Source organism: Mustela nigripes, chromosome 8, assembly GCF_022355385.1.
Source record: "Mustela nigripes isolate SB6536 chromosome 8, MUSNIG.SB6536, whole genome shotgun sequence".
Taxonomy (NCBI): Eukaryota; Metazoa; Chordata; class Mammalia; order Carnivora; family Mustelidae; genus Mustela; species Mustela nigripes.
The window spans coordinates 41,612,592-41,624,463 of record NC_081564.1 but is presented as its reverse complement, the minus strand read 5'-3'; the positions used below and the strand labels follow the sequence as shown (position 1 = coordinate 41,624,463).

Here is an 11,872-nt window from a genome sequence, read left to right as displayed (position 1 = left end):
GTTTCATTTCTACAAGATTGCATGCCTTGCTTCGTTTACCACAGTGACCAAAAATTTCTAAAACTCAATTGTGCCCTCTAGTGTTTCATAGTATTTAATGCAGGGCTACTTTGGAATTTTTAAAAATTGGTCACAGGAATGTGTAAGACTGACAATTCACAGACCTGTACCCCTGCAGCAAATAATACATTACATGTTAATAAAAATAATTAATTAAAAAAGTGGTCACAGGTAAAACCAACCCTGGCAATGAGAAGGGATGCTAATAATGATTCCGGTTTTATCAACTGTAGTCGTCCTGCTATAATAGCCCGTATCAGGGGGCTATGCTATGGTAACAAACCCCCAAATCTCAGTGGCTCAAAAAACGAAGAAAAATTTTTTCTCACCAAAGGTCCAGTGCAGGCTGGCCAGGACTGTCAGTGTGTTGGACTTCGGGGATGCAGAATTCCTTCTTCCTGTGATTCTGTCACTTTCTTACCTGCTAAAGTCACCAGGACAGGAGAAGGTGAGTTACACTGACTTTGATGTGCTCCAGCCTGGAAGTGACATGTCACCCTACTTTCTACTGACCAGAACGTAACCTGCCCCAGCCCGACCCCAGGTGGGGCTCAAACTCACAGTCCCAAGATTGAGAGTTGCACGCTCCTCCAGCTGAGCCAGCCAGGTGCCCCAAATCTCCACTTTTCAAAGGAGGTTTTCTACACTGTAACTAATGGTGCTCTGGGAATAGTTAACCACATACATGGCCTCCAGTATAAACACGTTACGCCATTAAACTTCTAAACTTTTTTCTATCTCGATCCTTAAGAGACTGATTTTGTTGAAGTTATCTTATATAAAGATGCTATAGAGTGACAGGCATTTAACCACCAGCTTCACCATGTTTTCTAAAGTCTTTGTCATAATTCTATTCCTAATTATATTATGAATGTTCATATAATAATAGCTACTGAGTACAGTACTATTTGAAATGCACAATACATACTGACGCTAGTTTGTTTGTTTTTAAAAGATTTTATCTATTTATTTGAGGGAGAGAGAGCATGAGAGAGCACAAGCAGGGTGAGGGGCAGAGGGAAAAACAGAATCACTGCTGAGCAGGGAGCCTGATGTAGGGCTCGATGCCAGGACCCGGGATCACAATCTGAGCTGAAGGCAGATGCTTAACCGACTGAGCCACTCAGGCATCCCTGATGCTAGTTTTTGAAATAGAAAACACAGGAGGAAAAGCAGGGTGGAAAGGAGGAAAATGAGAACTTGAGTTTTGGACAAGGTGCCTGAGGAAAGAAGTATTATTGTGGAAGACAGCCCATGGAAAACATGAATTTGCGTCAAAATTCAGGAGCACTGCCAGGGCTGGAGGTAGATTTGGGGATGAATAATATGTAGGCAAGAGCTGCAGCTGCAGAACAAATGACGTTTCCAAGGGAGAGAAGACTGCGTTGTTTCCACTTAGCCCAACGCAAGCCCGGAGCTGAGCCCACGGCATGAGTAGGAATTAGTCAAGTAGGAAAGCAGGTAGGGGCATTTCAGGTGGAACAAACAGTTCCCGGTAACCCCTGTTCTTCTTTTCGTCTCCATGAATGTGACACCTGGGTACTTTTTATAAGTGGAACCATTGCATATTTACCTGTTGTGTCTGGCTTATTGGGAACAGTGGTTCACCTGAGATGCTTTGAGAAATGACAAATGCCTGAACTTCTGAGCCAGGAGTTCTGAGTTGTGTGGTCTGAGGAGGAGTTCAGCATCTGCACTGAAACAAACAAACAAACAACAACAACAATAACAACAACAAAACAAGTGAGAACATCTGCTGTAGAAGTAGAAGGTCAGGGGAGGGCAGTGTCACTTAAACTAAAGGGGGCAAGGCTCCAGGTCAGGGGACTGGCTGACAGAGAAAAAGGGCTTCCCGGGGGGCTGAGCAGGGAGAGGACTCTGGAGCAGCCATGGGTTTGGCAAATAAGGTTTTACCAGAAGCTTCCATGGAATACTTTCGGTAGAGGGATACAGGAAAAATAACTGGCAGAATCTTCCGGGACACCGAGGGAAATTGGGATCAAAATTATGGGTAGGAAGGGAAGGATTCAAGGACAGGTGGAAATACAGGTTAGTGAAGAGGTGGGCTGGGAGGTGGGGGGAGGGCATGGAGGGACCCACCCCTGAGAGTTTCTGTTTTCTAAGTGGAGACCACACGAGGGGAGATGAGAACACACACTCAAATTCTGCCTCCGCCATTTCCCCGGCCTGTGATCTCCGTGCCTCAGATTTCTCATCTGTAAAATGGGGATTTCAAGTACTATTTCCTGCCGGGTAGAACTGTGGTGAAGGGTCTTCGGACAGGGCGTGGCGCACAGTGAGGACACAGATTCATTCACAGATGTGGAGGTGAAGGTTGGGCTTGACGACCACCCGCCTCTCAGGCGAATGGAAAAGAAACCAACCTCAGCTGAAAAGGGAAGTTGTGGGGTCAGTGATGGTGGCGTACCCTAAGCTGGAAACCATTGACCTGTGGCAGAATAGTTGAGTATTCGTTTGACTTTCTTGGCGGAATTCAGCATCAGGAAGCATCGAAGGCGGGGCATTAGCAAAGGAGGGGCAGGAGGCGGGGCCAAGAACCACAGGCACCGCCCAGACTGTGGTTGGGGGTTCACCCCCAAACCAGGAGGGGCTGTGGGATCCGGGATCTGGAAGGACTTCCGGTGCCTGCACCCTGCAGAGGTTCCAGAGGAAGCTGCTTGTGCCTGCGAAGCCGGTGGAGATGCGGTAGGGGAGGAACTTCGGGTTTGAGAGAGAAATTCCATAAGGAAAGCACGTTTTAGGACTTCTAAGTTTATTCCACCCCATCAATCATTTTCAAACTCTTCTTAAGATAAGGAAACTGAAGGGACCCCATGAAGGACTGCTTGTTTTGCTCATTTTCCTGCTAGGACCTGCAACCATGCTTTACACACGCCTCATACACAAATAATGTGTGTCCTCCTTGTAAGGGATAAGGACTTAAAGATGTCTTTGGAGTGTTCCAGCATAATAGATAACGTCTAAGAAGCCACTGGGGGGGTTGTTATGTACGTTCATCCAAGACCACTGACTGCAGACACCTTGACGGCAGGACCCCTGGCTCCAGGACACAAGTGAGTTGTGGAGGACACCTGAGCACTTGTCCTTGTTTTCACCAGTTCCTGGATGCCTGAGAGGACATGCACACTGGACCACAATACTCAGTAAAAACCCCAGACCTCAAGCAAAGAGGAGACTCTCTCTCCTTTTCCTTTGAGTTTTCCAGGTGCTCTGGCTTTATCTGTTCTCTCTCTACATCTTCAATAAAGTCTACTCTCATTTCCTCTCTGCATGTGTTTGGTTTCCATCTTGCACAAAGCCAAGAATACCCTCTTTGCTGGTCCCCAGGTCCTCGGAGCCCCACCAGCCTACATCACTCTGAGGAGGAGGTCAGAGCGACTCTACTGCCATTTGTCTAGACAAGTAAGAGGGAAGGGTGTGGAAGGCTAGAAGAAATAAATTTTTGGGGGGTAAAATTTTCTTAGAAAAAAATGTGTTTTTGTTGTTTGCTTGTTTGTTTTGGTTTGAAAACCTTGGCCCTTTGGTGGAATGAATTTGGGATTGACAGTGTGGAGACATGGACCTTGATCATGCCCTTGTGAAAATAGTCGTGTGGTTTGGGCTGGGTCATTTACCTTCCTTGGGTCTCAGTTTTGTCATTTGCAAAATGACAGGCTGCACTCAGTGACCCTTTCTGCTCTAACATCCCCTCGTTCTGGCTGGTGAAGGCCGGGATTCAGTCATTCCGGCTCATAGCGCCTGCGGAGGTTGCGGACGCTACCTTGTGGTAGAAATGGATAGTGCTGTCCGCATGCTCTGGCCAGACTTCAGACCCAGGGACCCACACCACTTTCTCCATGGACTTTTATTTACGTACAGAAAAATCTCTCCAGGGACAGGGAGCCCTATCCGGGTAGGAGTGCTCTCTTGTTAGGATAAATTGAGGATGAGCTGGTCATGGCACAGTGGCCAGAATCTCATCACAGCGACCAGAATAACTCATCAACACACGTGAATAATTTATGGCTTGCTCAGCCTGTTGGAGAAAGAAGACCAATAACATGAGCCAAACCTTACTCAGAGTCTGCTTACTTCGATTAAATTTTTCTTGATTGAAACAGTGACCTTGAAAATAACTCCATCATTGTATTCAGGCCCATCTCCCAAGTTTCCCAGTAGAGTTGCAAAACTGCTCTGTGTTTGTTGTTTATGTCACCGTACCTGTTGAGCTGAAATGAAGTCAGGGTCACTCTGCAATGAGCCACAACAGCCTCGCTGGTCTCTGAAGGATTTTTAAAATGACTGATGAGTCATAATGGAGAGCCAGCTATTGATTCAGAAGGGTTGTTGGGACAATAGTTTCTGGGAATGGACTTGGATTATGAATTTCCTACCCATGGGCAGAAAGCGTGTCTGACATGAAGGTTGTCAGGAAACAGATACAATAAACTGATAAGAGAGTAGAAATGGGAGGGAATATGTCTGTCATTGTGCGCGTCCTTGAACTCTCAAGTAATGAGATCCATGCCTCTGGTTTCGGATTGCACATACTTTAAGTTTAACCTCACTTTTTTTTTTCTTTTTTTAACAGCAAAGCTTAAGTTTTTCCCTCCAAAGAGCTGGCTTCAAAACTGTATTGGAGGCGGATCTGGGTGGCTCAGTTCAGTATCTGCCTCTGGCTCAGGTCATGATCCCAGGGCCCTGGAATTGAGCTCCACATTGCAGAGAGCCTATTTCTCCCTCTCCCTCTGCCTTTTTCCCCTGCTTGTGCTCTCTCTCTCTCTGTGTGTCAAATAAATAAATAAATCTTTAAAGAAAATGTGTTCCTTAATATAATTTTGGGTTATTTCATTTCCTCTATGAAGAAATTTGTAGATTTAAAATTATAGTATCCAAAATGTATTATAGGCAAGTACCAAACCAGTCACCTACTTTAATAATTCTGTAAGTCAATCCTGTACTCCTGCCCTTCAACTCCTTGCCCTTGGTCTCAAATCTAACTTCCAGCACACTGTGAGAAATCTAAACTCTCGACTTCCAACCCCCAAAGTCTACATCATTTATACTCATTCATTTCACAGCAGAAGTAAGTGCTCTCACTCATGTCCTGGATCCTAGGACCGCTGACCTCCTCCGTGTACATCCACTATCATCATCTTCTGTATGTCCAGCTTCTCCTCCAGAGTATATCACTATGCATACATAGATGACCAACATCTTCAGACAAAGAATCAAACTTGACCTTATTCTCTGCTTTGGTTACTGTCTTCAGCCTCCTCTTCTGGTCTGAGCCAACCCTCTTAACAGAGCAGGGTTGAGATATCTCCAGTCCCACATCTTATAATAATTCCTCAGATGATAGTAATGAGGTTTCCAACTCAACCGTGCTACTGAAACTGCTCTGTGGGAGTGACCACAGCCAGATTCAGTGGATTGTCTTCTGGTCCCTCTTGCCCTCTCTGTGGCATTTAGTACCTCTGACTGCCTTCATTTCTTAGCTCTCTCCTCAACCGGCTTTGGTGACACCACTCTCCCAGATGCTCCTTCCTCTTGAGAAACTCCTTCTTAGTTTCCTATTCAGGCTTATGCTGTGTGTGTGTGTGTGTGTGTGTGTGTGTGTGAGACAGAGAGAGAGAGAGAGAGAGAGATGCATGCCATTCATTGAGGCCCTCCTCAGTGCCAGGCCCTATAACAGTTTGCATATATTATCTCCTTGAATATTCAGAACAACCTTATATAAGGTAGGTGTTTTTAATTCCCATTTTATATGAGGATCTCAAGACTCAGAGAGTTAATTAACTCCCTGAATAACATGCAGAAACCCAGTGTCATCTGCCTTCTGAGGCTAAGCTCTTACCCTCTGATGTTACAGTGCTGCTTCTTCATCGGGCCTCTTTTATTTTTAAGATTTTACTTTTTATTAGAGAGAGTGAGCATGAGTGGGGGAAGGGGCAGAGGGGGAGGGGCAGAGTGAGAGGGAGAAGCAGATTTCCCACTGAGCAGGGAACCCAATGTGGGTTCTTGATCCCAGGACCAGGAGATCATGACGTGAGCCAAAGACAGACTCTTCACCAACTGAACGACCCAGTCACCCCTTCATTCAAGCCTCTTAAAGTCCCCTGTGCTTGAAGACTCTGTCCACATTTTCCTCGCCTTCCTCAGGACGTATCATTTCCACCCTGGGGTTTGATGACTGCTTCTGTGCTGATCCATGTGAAGTCACCGTGTGCACTGTCACTCCCTGTAACTAAAATCCCACAGGTCTCTCAGCCTTAACTTTTCAGTCTTCGTTAATTACGGAAAGAACCTTTAATATGAGATTTAGCCCCTTACTAAAATGTTGAATGTATACTATGTTATTGCTGATTGTGGTCATATCTTATCAAGCCCAGAGACCTACAGGCAGGAACCTCACCACCTCCAGCCTCACTGCTTCCTGCTCTCCTCCTCGAGTGTGGCGCTCCAGACACACCCACCTACTTGCTGTTCTTCCCATCTGGGTATGTCCTACTTGGTGCTGCCTCAAGGCCACTGTCCATGCTGTCCTCTTTTGCTGTCCTCTTTTTTTTTTTTTTAAAGATTTTATTTATTTGACAGACAGACATTACAAGTAGGCAGAGAGGCAGGCAGAGAGAGAGAGAGAGAGGGAAGCAGGCTCCCTGCTGAGCAGAGAGCCCAATGCGGGGCTCGATTCCAGGACCCTGAGATCACGACCTGAGCCGAAGGCAGAGGCTTTAACCCACTGAGCCACCCAGGCACCCTGCTGCAACGTTCTTAACCATAGCTTATTTCGCAGTTGGCTCCTTCTTATACTTGATGTCTCAGCTCATTTACTCTCTCTGCAGATAATGTCTCCTGATGGTCCCTGACCGTCCTATCTACAGAAGTCTTTCTTCAGTTTTTCTTGATCATATCATCCTCTCTACTTATCTTGTGTTTACTTGGTCATTGTCTGTCTGCTCCCACTGTAACAGAAGCCCTTTGAAGTCAAGTGACTTGTCCAGGGCCACCATGAATATTTATACAGGGTATGCGCTATAGGAGGGTGCCCAGCAGAGGTGAATAAAGGTGCTTAAATCTGCTCTGCCTCTACTTTTGTGCCAGAAGAGCTCCCTTTAAAAAAACTGTCCAAAGATACCATCCAGGCTGGCAATAGTCTTTAACAATTGAAAATCTTCCATTGGGTTCCATGCTGCATAGAGTAAGATAAAAATTCTTTTTTTTTTTTTTTAAAGATTTTATTTATTTATTCGACAGAGAGAGATCACAAGTAGGCAGAGAGGAAGGCAGAGAGAGAGGAGGAAGCAGGCTCCCTGCTGAGCAGAGAGCCCGATGCGGGATATGATCCCAGGACCCTGAGATCATGACCTGAGCCAAAGGCAGCGGCTTAACCCACTGAGCCACCCAGGCACCCAGATAAAAATTCTTTATGTGGCCCATTGGGTTAGGCATGCCCTGCCTCTAGCCTCTGTCTGCAGCCTCATTATACACACCTTCCCCATGAATTGTTATGACCAATGGCTGTCATTCTGATTTGCTTCACGACAGACAAACCGCCAGAAATCTTTTGCTAATCAAACTCTAATTACAAGTCCAGAGCCCACAAAACACAGGGAAAGCTGTTTCTTGCTAAGTTTCAGCTTGTATGAAGGGGTAGTTTGTATTCCAGGACTCAGCTGAAGATGTCTTCAACCCTTGCATTTTCTCCCCATCATAGGAACCTATTTTGTTGGGACACTTCACCAAAAACTGCCTAGTAACATCAGTTCCCTCAGGTCATGGGAGCCTGAACAAATTTACCTACGAATGCTTCCTTATTAATTTTTACTTGAACATCCATGGAAGTGGGAATTCTGTACCAATTCTGGAAGTTCTTTGACACTCTCTTTAGTAGCTATCTCTAGCCACTTGGTTTCTTAAAGTAATTTCTCCTTCGATTTCTGCTGTTCTATTAGAGTCTCATCTTCACCAAATTCTGTTATACCCATTATATAATGACTGCTTCTGGCTGTCTCATTGTGTCATTTCTCCTCTCCATTTTCACAAGTGTTGCCCACCAGTCCAGGGGACACCTCTGATTCTGGCGGTAATAGTAGTGAAGCAACTGTAGAATCGTTTCTGTCAAGCTCTCCAGGCGAATGATGAATTGTGTGTGTGTGTGTGTGTGTGTCCCTAGTCTGGAAGATGACTGGAAATTCATATCCTAATGACTAACTTCCTTTTTTGAGGTCACGTGACAGAAAGGGAAGCAAGGCAAAGACCCCAACCTCTAAACTCCCTCCTAGGCTTTCATAAAATATGTTGTTTACACAGGAACAATTTTAGAATACCAAACCAAACAAAATCCCATGGCCAATGTTTCAGATTATTCCGTATTCACTCATGTAGGAAAGTAAGTGGTGGTGGTCGTGGGAGGGAATGGCTCGGATGACCTTAGTTAACACCAAGAACATGTGATTGTTCTTAGTCCAAATTTCTGCGTAGTCCTGCTTTAATATGCGGTGTACTTGAAACTCTTGGATCTCTGGAACAAATGTGACAGCCTCCTAAGCCCTCATTAGAAGCTTAATAATTTTAGGAAACTGTAACACTGGAGTGCTCCAAGCTCCAACCGCAAGAAGCCTGGTGTGGAGAGACTGCTTTTCCAGGGGTCATTTCTCTGGGATTCCAAATGGAAACCATGTGGCCAAGGGAATTTATTGTCATGAGCTAATAATACTGTATATTTTCATTTCGATTTAAAGGGCGTGGCTTTGGAAAAAAATGGCACTTTAATAGTCAGTTGTTCTTATTTCAGTTTGGTGTAGATATTTGAAAAATAAATTTTTAAAAAAGATTTTATTTATTTATTTTAGATAAAGAGAGAGAATGGGAGCATGAGCTGGGGGGGGCGGGGAGCAGAGGGAGGAGAAGTAGACTCCCCACTGAGCAGGGGCTCGATCCCAGGACCCTGAGACAATGACCTGAGCCAACATTTAACTGACCGAACCACCCAAACTCTCTGAAAATTAAAATTTAAGTTGAATTAGAGATGAGCACCTGGCTGGCTCAGTCCATAGAGTGTGTGACTCTTGATCTGTAGGTTATGGGTTCAAGCCTCATGTTGGGTGTAGAGATTAGTTCAAAATAAAACCTTTTTTAAAAAAAGATTTTATTTATTTATTTGACACAGAGAGAGAGAGACAGAGACAGAGAGAGAGAACACAAGCAGTGGGAGTGGGAGAGGAAGAAGCAGGTTTCCTACTGAGGAGAGAGCCCAATGTGGGACTCAATCCCAGGACCCTGAGATCATGACCTGAGCTGAAGGCAGTTGCTTAATGACTGAGCCACCCAGGTGTCCCAAAATAAAACCTTTTAAAAATAAATTTAGTTAGTGATAAAACTAAAAGTGATCATTTTTCTTTGAAAATATATTCTGGCCCCCATTGCTTTTCAAGAATGCATCAGACCATCCTTAACTCAAATGTCATCCTTAACATGACAAAGTGTTAAGAAAAAGTAGGCATCTTTCCAATCCCATGAGAAACTTTCCATCGCAAGGGTTTTTGACAGAGGATTCCCTTGTATACAGTACACATTTTAGATAGTCTGGAAGCAGACTAGATGATTGTGGTAATAATGGTAATAAGGGCTATCAATTATTAAGCATAAAATACATGCCCTACTAAATATATATGTTAAGTATTTTATATGGAGAGTATAGTTACCAATTTTATTTTATAGATAAAGTAAGTAAAGCTCAGAGGAACGAAGAAACTTGCTCCAGGCATGACAGGTGGTAGGCAGCGAAGTGGGAATTCAGCTAAGGTCTGTCTGATGCCAAACACACATTCGACAGGATATGTCCAGACAGTATAGATAACGGCTCATATTTTCTTGACTTAAAACTGTCACGGTGTTAAAGTAAATCCTAAACTTGTGAAATCATTCCTCAAGTGGAACTGAAGGTTAAAAACCAATTTGTTAAGTTCTAGTCCTTTTAAAAACAACTTCTTCTGGGGCGCCTGGGTGGCTCAGTGGGTTAAGCCTTTGCCTTCGGCTCAGGTCTTGGTCTCTGGGTCCTGATATCAAGCCCTACATCAGGCTCTCTGCTTGGTAGGGAGCCTGCTTCCTCCTCTCTCTCTCTCTCTCTCTCTCTACCTGCCTCTCTGACTACTTGTAATCTGTCACATCAGTAAATAAAATCTTAAAAACAAAACAAAACACACACAACTTCTTCTGGAAAAGTGGGCTCATAGTGAGAGGATTAGGGCTTATTCATCAGGGCCAATTCTACCCACATATTGAGATGACAGTTACTCGTGCTAGGCCTAGCCAGGAGGAATCGTAGAAATCCGAGTCTTTCTGTTCACTCTGCCATCCTTCTATTTCTTTGGCTTCCTCTCTGTTTTTGGTAGATTCCAGGGTTCCTTTTTGCTAGAATTCAGCACCCACCAACTAAAACATACCAATCAATTCAAATAAAATTAAAAAAAAAAATCCACCATCAGAACTCTTTTATAGCCAGAATTGTTTCAGCGATGCCTTCTATTCATCTGGATTCTTTTAGTGACAGTGGCAGATACCCAACTCATATCAGCTTAGGGAAAAAGCAATGATTTCAAAGCTCATGCAGCTGTAAAGGAGTCTGGGCTGGTTTCTGGGATGGAAGGCGGAGCTGCAGGGACCAGGGCTTAGGCCCTGGGCCTGGGATGCAGCCCCATGAGGTCTCTCCTCATGGATATGTGTCTTCCATCCCTCTCGCCCCGCCCAGCTTCCGTCCACAGACAGGCTCTCTCCACAGGCTGAGAAAGGGGATCCCTAGAAGTCTCAGCTGCACTCCCATCTTGGCCACCCCAGGGGAAGAGCCTGACCCACCTCATGTGATGCCTTGCCTTCACTGTGTGCAGGTATGAAGGCTGGCCAGGCTGGTGAACATGCCCTCCCCGGGGTGAAGGGCTGGGGTCAGGCACAGGTACTTGACAAAGGGGAATGGGGAAAACACATGCTGGGCAGACAAGAGCAAGCATCACCACAGCACTCTGCTTGCCCTGCATAGTATACCCCGTTCCTCACCAGACTAACCTCTTTAGTTAATGAGACATAATTCCTTCAGAATGGAATGTAAGTACTATCTACCTTTGTACTAGTCAGATTAGATGACACAGTTTTCTGAAATAAACAGCTCCAAGATCACAGTGGCTCACAAAATCAAAGATTTATTTCCCCCTCCTGGTATATGTTGGTGAGGTACAGTAACTTGTCTCCTTCTCTTCTGGTTTGTCTCCAACTGGGTGCACTGCCATATGTGTCTGACGTGCACCAGTGGGAGACTGGGTCATACCTTAGAAGTTAAGGACTCGGTTCTCCACAAGACTGTCCTTATTTGAGACACTGGACCCACTTCAGGGTTTCCAAGGCCACCCATACGACTGACGGACTGGCTATAAATTCAGGGGTTTCCACAACTCTCTCAGATTTGATAATTTGCTAGAACGACTCACAGAGCTCAAGAAAGGGCTATACTTACTTGATTTATTTTGTTTATTTCTTTTAGTCATCTCTTCACCCAACATGGGGCTCAAACTCACAACCAAGAGTTGCATGCTCTTCCGACTGAACCAGCCAGGTGCCCCCAACGTGCTATACTTAGGATTACAGTTATGTAATAAGGGTCCTCAGAGGGTGAGGTCTGGGAGGGAAGGCAGAGCTGCCATGCCCTCTCCTTGGGGAACCAGCGGGCAGCTTACTCCAAGCAGTTTATCCTGTTCACCAACCAGGAAGCTCCATTGGACTCCGGTGTCAAGCTGAGCCAGAGTTCCAACCCCCTCAT

The 11,872-nt window shown here is 45.1% G+C and overlaps 1 long non-coding RNA gene across 1 annotated transcript; it reads left to right on the top strand.

Moving 5' to 3' along the window:
- The first annotated feature begins 412 nt into the window (after positions 1 to 412).
- Positions 413 to 4,812, top strand: LOC132023907 (uncharacterized). The gene is made up of 3 exons (XR_009406090.1): positions 413 to 508; positions 3,409 to 3,483; positions 4,652 to 4,812. It is a non-coding gene; the product is annotated as an uncharacterized LOC132023907 (long non-coding RNA).
- The last annotated feature ends 7,060 nt before the right edge of the window (positions 4,813 to 11,872 follow it).